Below are 11,808 nucleotides of genomic sequence, written 5' to 3'. Positions count from 1 at the left end.
GGCATATTTCTCTAATGAGGTTCTTTCTTATGGGCATTCGGGTTTATGACTGGCAACATAATTAGTAGAAGTAGCCGCTGACATACTCTTCAGTTGACATTTCCATAAAAAAGGAAAGCAGTGGAAATGAAATAAACAAGCTGGCAGCAGAAATGAAACTCATTTACATACAGATTCCAATGAGGCCTTTTAGGTTTTTAGGTTTTTTCCTTTTTTTCTATATGTTTTTTGCACACAATTCTCAGTGCTAATGCCTGTAGTGTGTTAGTCAGCTTTGTTTTTCCACCGTACCCTCTTTTTTCACCTGATCTTCTAAATACTAATTAATGAATGCATAGCATGGATGCCCTTTCTATTGGGTCCCTTTGGTATAAGCGGGCGTTAATGGCAGGCTGGTTTATTCAGTGCAGTGACACTTGGAACTGATGCGAAAGGACCTGAGAATGAACACAAGTGATATTTGTGAGCAGAGATCAAAAAGCATTTACCTTTAGATGTTTTCCTGTTATGAATATTCAATGTCCTTGTTGAAATCTAATTTAGGTCTCCTTATCTCTAGGGCCTTTTAATCAGTGCCCATAGCCCGAGGGGTAGATCTGATTGACAGCCAAACTTTGAGGGAGAGAGAGAGAGAGAGAGAGAGAGAGAGAGAGAGAGAGAGAGAGAGAGAGAGAGAGAGAGAGAGAGAGAGGAAGAGAGAGAGAGAGAGAGAGAGAGAGAGAGAGAGAGAGAGAGAGAGAGAGAGAGAGAGACTGGTGGATGGTGGAGGGGGGGAAAGAAGAGAAAAGAAAAGAAGACGCTTTTCAGGATGTAAAGTAATGTCTTTTGGGATTCACATAATTATTGCAAACAGTCCTGGCTTGTGACAGCAACTACACTCCAAGTAACATAAACCTTAGACATATTTAATTTAGTTGTACTGCAGAGTCACTGTTGATGCTTTTTTCATAAAACATTTAAATGACTTATACATACTATTGTTCCATTAAAATGAATGTATAAAGAATTCCTTTTAGATTGTTGATCATATGCAACCCTGAAAACAAAAGTCTTTTTTTTTCTGTTGCAGCAAGATTATCCTGGCTCACCAGATCTTCTAACTACAAACCAACTGTTACTCGATTTTGAATTTCCACTATAATTCATTACAATATGGTTTTAAACATTCACTTTGTATGAAACAAAAATACAAAGGAAAACATGCACAGCATTTGATGAGTTTTTTACATTTAGTGTATTTCACTGTATATATATATATATATATATATATATATATATATATATATATATATATATATATATATATATATATAAGCCTCCCAATAAGTGTATATTAATAGATTATTATTATTGAATATTAATTATTCACTATGAAACCACATAGATAAAGGTACTATCAAATGTCCCCCTGTCAACCCACCCCAGACTAAAATCGTCTGTGTCTAATATGTTCACTTTCCAGTTTATTTAAAACATACATACTTTACAGTTATCTATTCAGCCAATTAGCTGCACAGTGTTTAAAATGCTGATACAGGTCAAAAGCTTTACATCAAACAGCCAAATAGGGCAAAAGTGCAATCTCTGTGAGTTTGAGTTTGAGTATTTAAAAAATGCAGGATCTAATGGGAATTTCACACACAACAATCTCTGGAATTTACACAAAATGGTGGGGAAAAAAATTAAGTGAGCAGTAATTTTGTAGTTCAGTGGACACCATTTGGTGAGAGAGAAATTGGGTTGGGTTCCACTCCACTCTCACAAAAAATCTAAGGCTACAGTGAGCAAAGGCTCAATAAAACTTGACAAATGAAATGAAGATTAGTAACAAAATTGGCTGTTCTTTTTAATCTTAGCCCATGATAGCCTCAGATTGATGTTCTAGTCTGGCAGGAGTAGAACCTGATGCTGTCACACGTGAACCTTAAGATTATTTTCATTCTGAGATACTTTTCTGCACACCACAGTTGTAAATAGTTATTGTTTGAGTTACTATAGATTTTGTCATTCTCCTCTGATCTCTCATCAACAAGGTGTTCCAGCCTGCAGACCCTTTGCTCACAGAATGTTTTTCTTTTCTTTTTTTCCACACTATTCTGTGTAAACTCTAGAGACTGTTGTTTGTGAAAATCCCAGGAGAGCAGCAGTTTCTGAAATACTCAAACTATCCCATCTGTTACCAACAACCATGCCATAATTAAAGTCACAGAGATCACACTTTTTCCTCATTCTGATGTTTTGTATTGATAATTGGATTGCGTTTTGGGGGAAATATTGTCCAAATCCTATTTGGACATCTTATTAAACTATTTTCATCATATAAACAGTGGGAGAGTGGCTATAAAACCCTGCTATTTTAGTAATCATTTACACTTTTCTTTTCTTTTTCTTGTATGTCTATTTCTTATTTGTGGACAGGGAGCACAGTGTACAGTGAACAATGACAATAAATAAAAAAATAAATAAATAAATAAATAAATAAATAAATAAACATCATAAACACACATCAGTTCATACATTTTTATAGATATGTGATTAACACTTTAGCAAAGATTCCACGTTGGATGTTGAGCTGTGAAATCTCGATATCTCTACAGGCTATGGCTCACATAGTTTTAAACCATTATATGACGTTTCATATGAATCATTTAAAATGTAAGATAATTAAAGACACATAATAGGCCATAGATCTTTCTCTACCTCTATTCTGTCAGACATTGCTGCTGCTGACTAAGCATTTGCTGGTTTTTCATTGGTTTATAGTCTTCTGAGATTAGTTTTTATTTTTATAAAGTTACATTTTATGAATAAAAGTAAAAGTATAATTATTTAATTATACTAAAAGAGTTATGCTAATAAGGCTATAGTATGGTTACAGAGATGTATCAGACTGTATAAGAGTAATGGTTACAGTAATTGTGATTGACTTCCTGTGCTTCCAGTGTTTAATGACAGCAAATATTTAACGACAATATTAATATATTACACTAAATAAGACAAAGTAAAGAAAATAGATAATTATCAACAGAATTAATTGCAATGTTCTTATAAGCAAATCATAAGAAAATTAACAAATAATTAAAAATAACAGTAAAAAAGAAATATAATAATCAGAGCTAAACTTTGGCTCACATTAAGTTTTAGTAATTTCCTTGTTCTGCTTTGTTATAGATGTGTGTTTATGGGCCTTTTCTTTCTATTAACAATGTGTATATCTGCTGACAGCGCTTTAGTGTAACGTGCGCAGGTGTGAATCCTGTCCCGGAGGGGTCCATTAAAACGGTGCCCCACTCTGCCTGAGCCACAGGACTTTATCTTTAACACTGGCCATATGCTTAAAAGGGGGCCGGCAGCTGACCAAGTTTAATTGATGGAAATCAACATATCTGGCCTGTATGTTTGTGTATGTGTGTGTGTGTGTGTGTGTGTGTGTGTGTGTGTGTGTGTGTGTGTGTGTGTGTGTGTGTGTGTGTGTGTGTGTGTGTGTGTGTAGGAAAAGTAAATGATTAGTAATCAGCAGGTCCACTGATTTACATTAAGAGTTTAAACCAAAATGTTGTGTATTAACAGAGTAAACCTTTTTCACAAGGGACCAAATTAGACCACATCAAAATACCTGAGAGCCACTCAACAAAATATTATTAAAAGAAAAAAAAGAATTGTGCAGCAGAGTTTCACCTGACAGCTGCGGTTTTGACACGCAGAAAGATATTCTTCAATTTTTACATCTTTCCATGACAAATGAAATTGAGCATTTCATTTTAGGACTCTTTCATGTGACTATATTTGGTTATATATATATATATATATATATATATATATATATATATATATATATATATATATATATATATATATATATATATATAGTTCCTTTTTCATTACAGCTTCTAGAATGCTTTAGGTTCTCTGCCCTCCTCATCTTCTATATATAATTTTTTTCTCCAATGCCATTGATTTGTTTTATGTCTCTCAATAATCTCATGAAGTTCCTTCACTTCCACAGCAGCCTCTCGACATGCGACACACACACATTAGCATACACATTTTCTCTCAGAGAAAACCAAAGCCCATTCTGTTCATCCAATCAACTATGACTTTAAGGTGAACAGAAACAAGTGCAGTCAAAAAAAGAAGCTGCTGGCCAACTTACATCTTTCCACGAGCCGCATTTGAGCCCTGAGGGCCACACTTTGGGCAAGTTGTTATAAAAGAGCTAAATTTTTTCTCTAATGATTTTTCAGCCGTTCAGGTCTATAGTGCTCTAAATTCACAATAAGGAAGACTCTGATGCAATATTAGTCATTAGTCGGTTCCTCATATAAATATCTCTTGAGTAGAATGCAGCTAATATTCACACTGAGTGCACATTACACATGCATTATTGGTAAATGGTATTGTTCATGAGGGTTGGATCAGGATGTCTGGTATTTCCTTCCCTGCACTGTGGATATAATGTTAAATGATGTGTAAGAAATTCATTCCAACAGCCCCGTAATGTTGCACGAGATTGTTTAATTAATATGCTGCTCAGTCGGCAAGAGAGCACCCAGATACGCAGAGAGGACGTTCGCAGAGACGCCGGTGACACACTGACATTGTCATTAGCTTGATGTTAATTAGTAATTAACGGGGCTGTTTCTTTCACACACAACTCCTGTTCCTCTGACAGGCTCTTTACTGCTCTGTCTCACTGGAAACCAATAAAGCAAGTGGGGGTTCAGTGTCTCTGCTATTGTTCGTGCCACGAAATCTTAAATCTTAAATCACTTTAAGATTATTTATGGCTATTTAAGGATATATGACACTTCAGAGCCAAGTGTGGATATACAGATTACTCAAACAGTCACAGCTTTTGGCTGAAGGAAGCAAACACAAATTTAAATTTAGCAAATTTACCAATTCCCAAACAGTGTAGGTGAGTTACTGTGGGAATGCAAAGACTGAATATTGAGACAGCCACATGATTCACTTGTGATCTATAAACACTTTTTTTTTTTTTTTTTACATTTTTCATATGTTTGACACCTCCCAATTATAATTTTTTTTTATTTATTTTATTTTCTGTTTCACATTTTTCATAGATTAATTTCTTCCTAATGTGATTTTTACACAAATATTTTCTCATGTCATTAACATTCAATTTCTTATATGCATCTGGATTCCCCCCCCCCCCCCCCGTTGTTTAAAGGATCATGTGTATTTACTTGAATTCACACATGATCGTATATTATTCACTTTTGTTATCCGTTTTTTCTTTTCTTCCCCCAACATAATTTGACCTAGAGTGTATCGTGCTTCAGTGAGCCCTCTGGCTTTGTTTGTTTACGAAATCACTTGTGTTGGCATGAAGACCGTGACAGCAGTATGGGCTGGTCTGATGGATCAGAATTAGTGAGCATGTCCATACCAGATGTGAATTCAAACACTTACAATGCACCTTTTAATCCAGATCCTTAGCCTTATTATTTCTGTTATTTCTGACATTTTAAATAATAGCTACAGAGTTTATGCACTGATTTCAGTTCTTCGTCTGTGCTTCTCTACAGTGCAGTGTTGGTAGTCTTGTTATAGAGTCTAATATGTCTCAATGGCTGTTAAATCTTTTGTTTTCCTTCTCTTTGTCACACACACACCTGTGTCACAAGAAGTCTGGATATTGTCGCCTGTCTGTCAAATCATTTGAACGTTAACAGCTTCAGACTAGCAAGGCCTGGGGAAGTTCTTTTACACAACAGAAATCATCTAAAGTCAACTCAAGAGAAAGAGACAGTGATAGGGGTAGTGAGAAGACAAAGATGGCAAAGGAGAGCGTGAGAGCGTGTGGTACTTCACATGGTTGTGGTGTACAACAGCTTGCTAGCCCTCTGGGCAGCTGAAGACCTACCTTTCCTTGCTATATTTTGTCCAACATTCTGTCCCTCTCGTATACATTCGCACCTTCTGTTGATTTGTGCTTGTTGTATCTCATCTTATTACTGGCCTCCTGTTCTTAACTTACATAAGAGATTGGAGTGGGTGGATAAGTGAATAATTTCTGGATCTCCTTTTTTACACTGATCTCCCCCCCCAACTCGTACTCATCTCATCAACCTCTTCTATAGTTTATTCAATCAATTTAATTATCATCAAAAATGAGCAAAAAGATCAAGTAACACTTGTCTGGTTCAACACATGGGAGCTTTGGAGGATCTTTAGTTCAAATTTCAAGAACACTGGCGATCACCACAAGCTGCTGTGAGTTCATAAGCAAAACCTTTGAAAAACACACAAGCTGGTGTAAAATGTGCAAAACTAAAAAGGATTTAGAGGGGGAAAAAACGGGTGAACTATCAGACTGTTTGTGGTTCTTCAGTAACTGCTTTATCTGGATCTGGGTTGTGGTGGACCAAGAGCTTAGACTGAAAACACTGACTGTAAATTAGGTTGGGAAGCAGGATCAATTCTGAATCGAAAGCGAGTCAATTGCAAGGCACCACACACACACACACACACACACACACACACACACACAAACTCACACACAAGGTGTCTTGTTTCAATTTATCGTAGCCATGGTTTATCAACCATGTTTTTCAAGGGAAACCCAGGTGGACACAGAGAACATACACATTTTCAAACAGACAGTAACCCAAGCTCAGGATCAAACCCAGGAACCCTGTGCCACTGCACCACCCCAAATAGTGATGATAGTGACTACACACAGTTATCTAAAATAGCAATAGGATTGACCTTTTACTGGAACTAAGGAGCCAAAACCTGTACACAGTGCAAGATGAAGAAATGGTTAACCATGCCTGATGTGAAAAAACTCAAGTGGCCTGCACAGAGCTCCGACCTCAACAGCTTTGACACAGAGCACTGGGATAAAGCAATGACAGTGCCCCAGGCCTCATCACCTTCATCAGTGTGTGACTTCAGTAATGCTTGTGTAGCTAAAGGAGCAGCCACAATCCAAAATTTTGTGAAAAGTTTCCCAAGAAGAGTTGAGGTTAATACAAAAGTGAATTTTGAGTAGGATTTGCCAGTTGTCCACAAACATTTGTCTATGTTGTGCATTTTACATGGTACTATGTTCTCCAGTGTGTGGTTGCAAAAGTGTACGCGTTTCAGTAGAGCAGCTTCGTGGTGAGGTCTAGAGATGGATATGATTTATTTTGTTCTCTGTGATTAGCTAGTTCTTGCTAACTTTCACACAATGCAGCTTTAATTGCTCTTTGATGATTAGGATTCCTATGTGCTTTTCAGTAGCTGCTACAAGAAGAGAACCAAATGTAAAATAGTGACAATGTGTGACTGTTTAAAAATGTCTAGAACGATTTCTTTTTTCGTGTTTTCCAAAGAAATTGTCAGCAAATATAATATAACCAACAGCTTAATTCAAACAAAATTAAATATATAGCTTGGAATCATACATGGATCAGAATCTGGTCCTGGTGCCAGTCACTGATTCTCATCTTGGGTTATGACACAGGTTTGCCCACTCCATGTCACCCTGGGCTGCTGATCTCACCTCCCCCTGCCCAGCGTTACGGTAACGGGCAGGGCCATCTGTCTCCATGCTAACCTGAGCGGGTCCCATGAGAGGGGTGACTGACGCCTGGCCTGTGGCACACACACGCTGCCAGCTCACCAGCATGGCACACAGCAGTCTGCCATATGGTGCCACAACATACGTCCAGAGGGGGGGTGGGGGGTGGGGAGAGAGACCTGCATGTCCGTTCATGCTCACACTGATTGTACATTGTTCTATGGGGTGAGTGCTACATAGGATGTGAATCTTCTGATATGGCTGAGATGACATCATGCATGTGCCAGGACATGATTGGCTGGTTCACATGCTTTCCCTACGAACTTTTATATGAAGCTGAACTTTTATTGAACTGTTGAGAGAGAAACGTAGCTCTCTACTGCCTCTGTGTGGTGAATATTAAAAGTTTTACAACTTATTAAGCTCACTTGTGAAGAATTCATGCTGAAAAATACTTTGATAAAATAGAGTTTTATTTTTCGAAAGGGTTTACAAATAGCATGTTCTCTAAAGCAGGAGAATATTGCATTTCTACATTTCTTTATTTTTATATATATATATATATATATATATATATATATATATATATATATATATATATATATATATATATATATATATATATATATATATATATATATAATGTATATGTATGTTCAAAGATAATCTCTTGACATTTTCAGTTTTAGAAAACTGCATTTGATCGGAGGATGGTGATGCGTTACACAATGCCGATTTAAATCTTCACACAATATGGACATGAATTAAACGTGTGATAAACTAAATTTTACAGGCAAATGGTGGGTCATTATTTTGGACTCCCAAGTATAAGAACAATATTTAATATAAGCAGTAACAAAAGCGCAGAACAAGAACCCAGCCATTAGGGGGGCACAAGCCAGTGTACTCTTAGTGCCGGTCCCAAGCCCGGGTAAATGGGGAGGGTTGCGTTAGGAAGGGCATCCAGCGTAAAACATGTGCCAAATCAAATATGCGGATCACAAATGAGAATTTCATACCGGATCGGTCGAGGCCCGGGTTAACAACGACCGCCACAGGTATCGTTAGCCGACAGGGTACCGGTGGAAATTGGGCTACTGTTGGCCGAAGGAGGAGAAGGAGAGGAGGAAGGCATCTACAGAGACGGCAGGAAAAGGAGCAGTGTAGGAGAGTGGAGGTTCGGGTTGGTACTTTAAATGTTGGTACTATGACGGGTAAAGGGAGAGAGATAGCTGATATGATGGAGAGGAGAAAGGTAGATGTGTTGTGTGTTCAGGAGACCAAGTGGAAAGAGAGTAAGGCCAGGAACATTGGAGGTGGGTTTAAACTGTTTTATCATGGTGTGGATGGGAAGAGAAATGGTGTAGGGGTGATTCTGAAGGAAGCGTACAGTAAGAGTGTAGTGGAGGTGAAGAGAGTTTCTGATAGGGTGATGATCGTGAAGGTGGAAGTTGAAGGGATGATGATAAATGTCATCAGTGCCTATGCTCCACAAGTTGGCTGTGAGATGGAGGAGAAAGAAAGATTCTGGAGTGAATTAGATGAAGTGGTAGATGGTGTACCTAGGAAAGAACGATTGGTGATTGGGGCAGACTTTAATGGGCATGTAGGTGAAGGGTAGGTATGATTTTAAGGAGAGGAATGTGGAAGGGCAGATGGTGGTAGATTTTGCTAAAAGGATGGAAATGGCAGTGGTGAACAAGTATTTTAAGAAGAAGGAGGATCATAGGGTGACGTATAAGAGTGGAGGAAGGTGCACACAGGTGGATTATCTTCTGTGTAGGAGATGCAACCTGAAGGAGATTGGAGACTGTAAGGTGTTGGCGGGGGACAGTGTAGCTAGACAGCATCGGATGGTGGTCTGTAGGATGGTTTTGGAGGCGAAGAAGAAGAGGAGGAAAGTAAGGTTTGAAAGAAGAATAAGATGGTGGAAACTGAAGGAGGAAGAGTATAGTGTGAGGTTCAGGGAAGAGGTCAGACAGGGGCTTGGTGGTGGTGAAGAGGTGCCGGATGATTGGGCAACTACTGCAGGAGTGATGAGGGAGGCAGCTAGAAAAGTACTTGGTGTGACATCTGGAAATAGAAAGCAAGACAAGGAGACGTGGTGGTGGAATGAGGAAGTGCAGGAGAGCATTAGGGGAAAGAGATTGGCAAAACAAAAGTGGGATCGACAGAGTGATCAGAAAAGTAGGCAGGAGTACAAGGAGATGCGGCAGCAGGTTAAAAGGGATGTGGCAAAAGCCAAGGAAAAGGCATATGAGGAACTGTATAAGAGGTTGGACACTAAGGAAGGAGAAAAGGATTTATACCGATTGGCCAAGCAGAGGGACCGAGCTGGGAAGGATGTACTGCAAGTTAGAGCAATAAAGGATGGAGAGGGAAATGTGTTGACTAGTGAGGAGAGTGTGTTGAGAAGATGGAGGGAGTATTTTGAGCAGCTGATGAATGAGGAAAATCAGAGAGAGAGAAGGTTGGAGGATGTGGAGTTGGTGAAGCAGGATGTAGATAGGATTAGTAAGGAGGAAGTGAGAGCAGCGATTAAGAGGATGAAGAATGGAAAGTCGGTTGGACCAGATGACATACCGGTAGAAGCGTGGAGATGTTTAGGAGAGATGGCAGTGGAGTTTTTACCCAGATTGTTTAACAGGATTCTGGAAGGGGAGAGGATGCCTGAGGAATGGAGAAGGAGTGTGCTGGTACCGATCTTTAAGCATAAGGGAGATGTGCAGACCTGCAGTAACTACAGGGGAATTAAGTTGATCAGTCACACCATGAAGTTATGGGAAAGAGTAGTGGAAGCCAGGCTGAAAAAAGAGGTGACATCTGTGAGTAACAGTCTGGTTTCATTCCGAGGAAGAGCACCACAGACGTATTATTTGCTTTGAGGATGTTGATGGAGAAGTATAGAGAAGGACAGAAGGAGCTGCATTGTGTATTTGTGGATTTAGAGAAAGCGTACGACAGGGTGCCGAGAGAGGAGTTGTGGTATTGTATGAGGAAGTCAGGTGTGTCAGAGAAGTATGTGAGGGTGGTGCAGGACATGTATGAGGACAGTGTGACGGCAGTAAAGTGTGCAGTAGGTACGACAGACTGGTTCAGGGTGAAGGTTGGACTGCATCAAGGATCGGCCCTGAGCCCTTTCCTGTTTGCAGTGGTGATGGACAGGTTGACGGACGAGGTCAGACAGGAGTCTCCCTGGACTATGATGTTTGCAGATGATATTGTGATTTGTGGTGAGAGTAGAGAGCAGGTTGAGAAGAGCCTGGAGAGGTGGAGATATGCGCTGGAGAGAAGGGGAATGAAAGTAAGACAGAGTACATGTGTGTGAATGAGAGGGAGGGCAGTGGAGTGATGCGGTTGCAGGGAGAAGAGGTGAAGAAGGTGGAGGAGTTCAGGTACCTGGGGTCAACAGTGCAAAGTAATGGAGAGTGTGTTAGGGAAGTAAAGAAAAGAGTGCAGGCAGGGTGGAGTGGGTGGAGAAGAGTGACAGGAGTGATTTGTGATAGAAGAGTATCTGCAAGAATGAAAGGGAAAGTTTATAGGACTGTGGTGAGACCTGCGATGTTGTATGGATTAGAGACAGTGGCATTGAGTAAAAGACAGGAGGTGGAGCTGGAGGTAGCAAAGCTGAAGATGTTGAGGTTTTCGTTGGGAGTGACGAGGATGGACAAGATTAGAAATGAGTTTATTAGAGGGACAGCACATGTAGGATGTTTTGGTGACAAGGTGAGGGAGGCGAGATTGAGATGGTTTGGACATGTGCAGAGAAGGGACATGAATTATATTGGTAGAAAAATGCTGAAGATGGAGCCACCAGGTAGGAGGAAAAGAGGAAGGCCAAGGAGGAGGTTCATGGATGTGGTGAGGGAAGACATGCAGGTAGTTGGTGTAAAAGAGGCAGATATAGAGGACAGGGTGGTATGGAGACGGATGATCCGCTGTGGCGACCCCTAATGGGAGCAGCCGAAAGAAGAAGAAGAAGAAGAAGAAGAAAAGCGCAGAACAAGAGACGACACAAATAATTTGGCAAAGACAGAAATAGTTACACTGTATGTAGGTTTTGGAAATTCAGCTGAACAAAATTGCAGGCATATATTACTATTTTGAAAAAGAAGAAAAAACTGCATGTGAAATCCTTTGTGAATACAATGTACGTATTTGTGCGCAATCTTAGCTGCAATAAACAATATTGTAAAATTTTTTCGCTTGAAGCTGTTTCTTGATAAGGTGTGAAGTAGCAATAAAGCTTATTATTGTATATATATATATATACACTA

This window comes from Silurus aristotelis (genome assembly GCF_946808225.1).
Source record: "Silurus aristotelis genome assembly, chromosome: 19".
In the NCBI taxonomy this organism is placed as follows: domain Eukaryota; kingdom Metazoa; phylum Chordata; class Actinopteri; order Siluriformes; family Siluridae; genus Silurus; species Silurus aristotelis.
This window is presented reverse-complemented; position numbering follows the sequence as displayed.